Here is a 7,305-nt window from a genome sequence, read left to right as displayed (position 1 = left end):
GCTTTTCTTTCCTTGAATGGAATAACATTCAGCGTCTCTGAATAGAGTCAACCTTTCCCCAACTCTCCTCCTTAGAAACGTTTTCAAAGGAGTTTTTTTTTTTCCCCCTCTGCAATACTCAGCACGTATAAAGGCTGAAAAGTTACATCCCAGCCCAACAACTGAAGCGAACAATTACAGCAGCCATTCCCTGAAAACGTTAGCAGCAGAGGTTATTGCTTCCTCTGCCTTAATTAACCAGAATTGGCTGAAAGCGGTTTTACTCCTTCCTGCCTCTTCCTGCTCTTCCCAAAGTAAAAAAGGTTATGAATTATGGGATAAAAATTTGTAACAAAAGTGGCACCTAAGGTGCGTGATCATCTGAAATCAGCACTGTGAAGGACAACACAATTTTCTTTTTAAAATCTAATTAAACAGGAAACATTTATCATCACAAATCATTTATTTGCAATTAAAATTTTGAAGATATTTTTCATTTCGGTGTTTTCATTTCAGTTGTTCATTTTCATTCAGAACAAAACAAGCTCTTGGAAACAACTCCCCGAGGCCTAAAAGGAACAACACTTTCAAACCTACCTCTGCTGACACCCTGACTACCCTGTACCATGGTTCAAATGGTCCACGGTCCAATACCGTGATCCAAAACCCCATCACTTTTATTAGGATGAAAATTAAATAACGTGAAATCAATACTCTACTTCTGCCTCCAAGAACGTCTACCAAATCCAACATAGAGCTGGCTGGGGGGTCACCATGCAACCTGCTCTAGGTGGACCTGAGATTTATCCTCTGGCGGGGAAATTGGACTAGATGATCTCCAGAGATCCCTTCCAACCCCATATCATTCTCTGATTCGCTCATAAAACATGTTTGCACTCACCTGCACTGGGGCAATTACAACATCAGCTACAGGGAAAACTTTCCTGCCAGGAGACATAAAGAAGAACATAGAAGCAGTGACCTTTCCTTCGCTGCACTGCTGATGCTCCTGAGCTTCCATGGAGCTGCCCTCTGCCATAGCGTCCATCTGGGTATGATGTCACCCAATTTCCTTCCTGAACAACACAAGAGGAACATCTTGTAGGTGATCAGATCCCTTCTGATGGAGCTTCTCTGCTGCAAATGGGGGACGTGGAACCCAACAGGGATGGGAGAGGGAAAAGCAAGGAGTGGGCAGGTTGCAAGTTGCTAGTTCGCTGGAGCACAACCTGGCTGTGTTTTCCAGGACTCCTGATGGAGAGGTTACTTCTCTCCATAAGCAGGAAGCACAGCCATTGTACCAAGGACACAGAATGACATGGGGTTGGAAGGGACCTCTGGAGATCATCTAGTCCTACCCTAGCCAGAGCAGGTTACACAGGAACATGTCCAGGCAGGCTTTGAATGTCTCCAGAGAAGGAGACTCCACCACTTCCCTGGGCAGCCTCTGCCAGGGCTCTGCCACCCTCACAGGAAAGAAGTTCCTCCTCATGTTGAGGTGGAACTTCTTCTATTCCAGTTTCTGCCCATTTCCTCTTGTCGTGTCCCTGGGCACCACTGAAAAAAGACCAGCTCCATCCTCTTGACACCCTCCCTTTTAAGTATTTATAAGCATTGATCAGATCCCCCCTCAGCCTTCTCTTCTCCACACTAAAAATATCCAAGTCCCTCAGCCTCTCCTCATAAGAGAGATGTTCTAGGATTCTCATCATCTTTGTAGCCCTCTGCTGTCCCCTCTCCAGCAGTTCCCTGTCCTTCTTAAACTGGGGAGCTCAGAACTGGTCCCAGTGCTCCAGATGGGGCCTCCCCAGGGCAGAGCAGAGGGGCAGGATGACCTCCCTCCACCTGATGGTCCCACTCTTCCTGATGCCCCCCAGGATGCCATTGGCCTTCTTGGCCACAAGGACATGTCGCTGGCTCATGATCATTCTATTGTCCACCAATATATCATGAAAAAGCATTGTATCATGATACATGTAAGACACGTATCAGGAAAAACCACATTTCAATGGCAGCTCTCCTCTGCACAAGCATCTGAGATTTCTGCCAACTCTCAGCATGTCTGGCTTGTCAAGGAGAAGCAGGAAAACTTCTAAGCAAAGAGATCAAGCAATCCAATCCCCTAAACATTTAACTTCTCTGATCAAACACTCGAGGATGAGGCTCTGAAGGTTTATTTATCCTGGGGTGAAGCAGCCAATTAAACACCCGACGCTTCTGCAGGCTGTCGGGGAAGTGTCACTTCCAGCCTACCTTGGTTGCCAACATTTGGTGGCAACAAAAGGAATAAATAATGCTTTCTTTGAAAAAGCAAGGCAGAAAAGAATAGTCAGCTGGGGAAGAAACGGTGTGCTGGCAGCAGCCTGTCCTCTCTACCTTTCTCCACTTTCTGCAAGTGACACTCACCTTGCTGTAAGGGGATAGCCAACCCCACCAAACAGTTGGAAATACCACCAGAGACCACAGCTCTTGGCTTGCCCTGGTTTTGGCTCCTGCTCTTTCATCCCCAACGCAGCTTCAACCCAGTCCTTGGTCATTTTGCTAGGCTGCAGCCTTAAATCCTGAACCCCCAGCTCCCAGCCCCTGGCTGAGCCTCAGATGTGCAGCAGAGAAGAGACTTACATCCCAGGAAAAGGTCTTGTGACACCTGGGCCACATCCATCCCAGTGACTACCCCTGCATGCTCGGGCATTGTTCTGCCTGAGGCATACGTTTTCGTCCATGTAGTGACCTTCCAGTATCTGAAGGGGGGTCTACAGGAAAGTCGGAGAGAGACCTTTTACAAGGGCATGTAGCAACAGGATGATGGGGAATAGCTTCAAACTGAAAGAGGGGACATTCAGATCAGATCGCAGGAAGAAATTCTTTACTGCAAGGCACTGGAAGAGGTTGCCCAGAGAAGCTGTGGCTGCCCCATCCCTGGAAGTGTTCAAGGCCAGGCTGGATGGGGCTTGGAGCAACCTGGTCTGGTGGGAGGTGTCCCTGCCCATGGCAGGGGGGTGGAGCTAGATGGTCTTTAAAGTCCCTTCCAACCCAAACCATTCCATGATTCTGTATGTTTGCCCTTCTCAGACACATCTGTGCCCTGGATGCTTTGGCCAAACTATCAGAGATCCGGGTGTATCCAACAGCCCTCGATGGTGCTGCCAAGGATACATGATCCAAAACATCTGCACGCACAGCAAAGCCTGTATGGCCAAGACTTCCTTTGCTGTCCTTATAGCCCCTTCAATGGCATCTCCTGGCTGGAGGGCTCCCCCCCAAAATTGTACTGGCATCCTAGGCAGGACCAGGAGGAAGGCAAATCCTTACTAGCTCTCTCTCATTGCTTCCTCACTATCCAAACCTATTTAGAGCAGGTTTTCAGGTGCACAGACCTACTTTGGGTAACGAATTGTACAGAGCAAAACTTTGGGAAAAAAAACTGTAATACAAGAAACCAATTTTACATTCTTGCATGAGTTTATGGAAAATGAAGAGCCTGCCCTACATGAAACTATTCTATTCCTTCAATGGGAATGAATAAAGCCTATCTTCTAATCATTTTTTAATTCACTAAGAGCTGAGAAAGCTTGAATAGGAAAAAAAGGCAAGCATCTCAGTAGCTTATAGTCAAATATTCATTGAAAAATGCCCAGGCATCAGCAGCACTGCCTAACAAAAACGATCCTAAAATTTCAACTCTACAGGTGGGTCCGCTCCAGGGAAACTTAATATAATTATATTGCAATGTTTCTTTTCAGACCTTCATACATAATCATAGCATTTTGTACACTGGCATGGAAGTGCGTAAGCAGAAAGATGCTGATGCCTTATAGCACAATTAATTTCTCCAGTAGTAAATTGACCCATGTGTCATGAGGATCAGATTGAGAGACTTAGAAAACGTTCCTCTGCAAAAATTGAAAATTGCTTTTATTATGATGAGGCTGTTTATTCTGCAGGTGCCAGAACAAATTAAAAATTACATACTGAGAAAATTGTCCCAACAAATAAGAGTTCAGCTCTTGTGTAACCACAGCAGTGAATATTTATATCTACTCAAACACGTTTGGACCTCTTTTTTGGAGGGACGGGGCACCTTAATATTACCACCATTTTAGAGACAGAGGAAACTAAGGCATGGAAAGATGAGCCAACTTGCCCAAGATCATCCAAAAAATCCAGCAGCAGAGCCAGAAAGTGAAACCGAGTCTCCTAAGATCCAGTCCTGGTTTCTGGGACACGCTGTCCTCCGGGAAGCAATTTGGCTCCCTGTCACCTCCACCAACGCTCTCTATCTCTGCCAAGCTGAGAACCACCCACAGGTCCTCCTGGCCAATGTGCAGACCTCAGCACCAGCAAAGGAGACCTTGTAAAACCTGCAGTGGGCTCGCCTGTTCCCTGCAAGAGCTGGAGACACGTGGACCTGCATGGTTGCCTTTTGGGTGAACGTGGAGAAGTCAGACACTAGGAACCAGAATACCATCCTGAAGGCCACATACACTGAACAGGGCTTCCTCCACCCTCTAAGGCTCTGGGGTAGCAGAAAAGCACAGCCTGAAGCCACTGGAAACACTTGGAAACAGCCTTGGAAACCACTAGCACTTGTGTTGGGCTCTGCTGTGCAAGATACAGTCAAGAGCTTAAGACAATCAAGGAACCAGAAACCATCCTTAGACATCCTTCATTCTCAGAACAATTTCTTTTTTTAGTGCAGTCTAGAGGCCTTACTCTCTTTGTATGTGCTTTACAATGACAAAAATACAACATATCAGCAAAACTGACCTGTGATAACATTAAATTCATTAACATTAAAACAGACAATTCAAGTCAAGTTACTCTGAGGCAAATTCAAATTAGTGAATTAAGTGTTGTCTCAGATCTCCAAACCCGCCAAACCCAGCAGCAGCAGGTAATCAAACCCAAAAGGGGACAAAAAACTCCATTTGCTGCTCCAGTCTTGGTCTTCAGATGGACGTGAAAAGGTTATTTTCCTTCTGCTCTGTCCCTTACTCAATACCTTGCGTTCTTTTACATATTGACTCATTAAACTCTGGCTGGCTGTTAGCAGAAAACATGGAATTCCACCATGCCTGACCTGGGTAGAGCCACGATCATCCCCAGGACTCTGAGCCAAGCACACCCAATTAATTTTTTGTACCTTTGTAACCTTTACCCATTTGACACCAAACAATTTGCAGTTTTCTGCCTCTCACCTCAAACAGGGGTCTGTCACCCTCACGGGGAAGAAATAAGCTCTTAATTGATGGCACAACGTCCCGGGAGCAGGAAAGCGAGCAACGGGCAAACAAAAAAATGAACCCGATTTTCATCTCTTCCGCACAATGATCCCAATTATACCGTATATCACATCATTTGCATCGCCACAACACAACCTTTTCTATCTGCTCGAGTTGCAAGCCATTTAATCTCAGCCTGCCTTGTAAAAAAAAAAAAAAAAGGCTTGTAGAAAACGAGAGACTTGCTTTGTGCTGATGCAGTTGAGGGAGCTAATTTCAACTCTGAAGCAAACAAGATTTATCCAAGTTAATAGCCTGAGGGGGGTCCAGGAGCCAACCAGAGTAAGGCCCTTGTTGTTCCTTTTTAATAATCCATGGGACAATCCCAGGTATTTACATAAATTGAATCCTCCAGATCTCATCTAATTTTCAGGCAATAATCTCCTAAGGGGGAGGACATTTACTGCTAATTTCAGAAGTGTGCATATCACTTTTGCTGGCTCTGCACGTGGCCCTGAAACGTATTTGGGGCGGCGTAAGGACATTTTCCCTCTTGGCACTTATTTGCCAGGATTAAATGCCAGGGGGTATCACCAAAGGTGGTTTGCAGTGGCATCTCTATAAAAAATTTGCTAACGGCTGCGAATTCAGTTTGTCCCTTTCTGTGTTTGTCCAGTTGCTTCTCTGAGCACCTGCCAAGCACGAGGGTGGTGGAGGACCCGTGGCCAGGAGATGCAGGTGCTCCAGCATCCTGGCTCTCACCCTCCGACCTGCGCTTGCAGAGCCACTGGGCTACCTAGCAAAAGGCATTTTCTATTGCAAAAAATGGTCAGAAATCACAAAGTTTGATTTGTGATATAAATCACAAAATCAAAAATAAAGTAAAAAAAATCAAAATGAAGTCATAGAATCATAGAATCATAGAATTTCCCAGGCCGGAAGGGACCTCCAAAGGTCATCTAGTCCGACCTCCCCGCAGTCAGCAGGGACACCCCCAACTAGACCAGGTTGCCCAGGGCCTCGTCGAGCCTCTCCTTGAATATCTCCAGGGATGGGGCCTCAACCACCTCCCTGGGCAACCTGTTCCAGTGCTCCACCACCCTCACAGTAAAGAACCCCCTTCTAATCTCCAATCTAAATCTGTTCCCCTCCAGCTTGAAGCCATTTCCCCTCGTCCTGTCACTGCAGGCCTTTCTAAACAGGTTCTCCAAGTCAATCCAGGTACGCTCACTCAACAGCCCAGCACTAAAAAATCAGTGCACAGGTCCCTCTGCCACTGAGAGGTGGGGAGGTGCAGGACAAGGCGTTTCCCTGTCGCTTGTCCCACCTCTCTGTTGGATCCAGCCACAGCATCAGCATCAAAGAGGCGGCTCAGGGTTACAGAGCCCTTTGCCCAGAGCAGGGTCAGGCCACAGTCACAGCCAGAGGTGCCACCGGAGGATTCCTGGCAGAAGAAGGAGGCCCTGTTGCGTTTGCTCCTGGGCTGCTTCTGCAGTCCTAATGCACACACCAGGGAAGGAGTTCACTGGCTGCCAACCGCACTTGATGTCCCTCAGATAAACCTCTGAACCAGCAAACCTGGCTGATCACACCTGCCTGGAAGGTAGGTGAAGGAGATGTTTCCTCCTTGCTCCAGTCTGAGCAGAGGAGCACACACTGCGTTTTTGAGGGGCTGCTGGGTGTTAAGCCTCAGAACACATTTTGGGGCATATATAGCATCAGCTGTGGAGGACAAGTACGTTCCTATCAGCGTTCCTCAAAAGACAGGGAGAAAACTCAGAAGCACCAAAGACTCAAGAAGTATCTTACCTTGATCTCGAGGAATGGGATAAATGCCCCTTCCCGCCCAGGGGCAGATACATGTGGGTTTTGTGCTTCACAACTGCATGATCAGCTTAATTAGCCTCAGAAGCAGGACAAGAAGATGGGGTGAAATGAAAATAAAAAAGTTTAAGGAGCACACAGAAACGAGGTGCTGGGAGGTACCTTGTAGCAGCTTTGTCAGGTGGCAAGTACAGGGGGACGATCACCTCTCGGGCTCTACTCACCACACTGTTCTTGATACAGGCCAGGATGCTGGTGGCCTTCTTGGCCACCCGGGCAC

The sequence above is a fragment of the Calidris pugnax genome, unplaced genomic scaffold (genome assembly GCF_001431845.1).
Source record: "Calidris pugnax isolate Ruff unplaced genomic scaffold, ASM143184v1 scaffold147, whole genome shotgun sequence".
Lineage (NCBI taxonomy): Eukaryota > Metazoa > Chordata > Aves > Charadriiformes > Scolopacidae > Calidris > Calidris pugnax.
Note: the sequence above shows the minus strand (reverse complement) of the source record.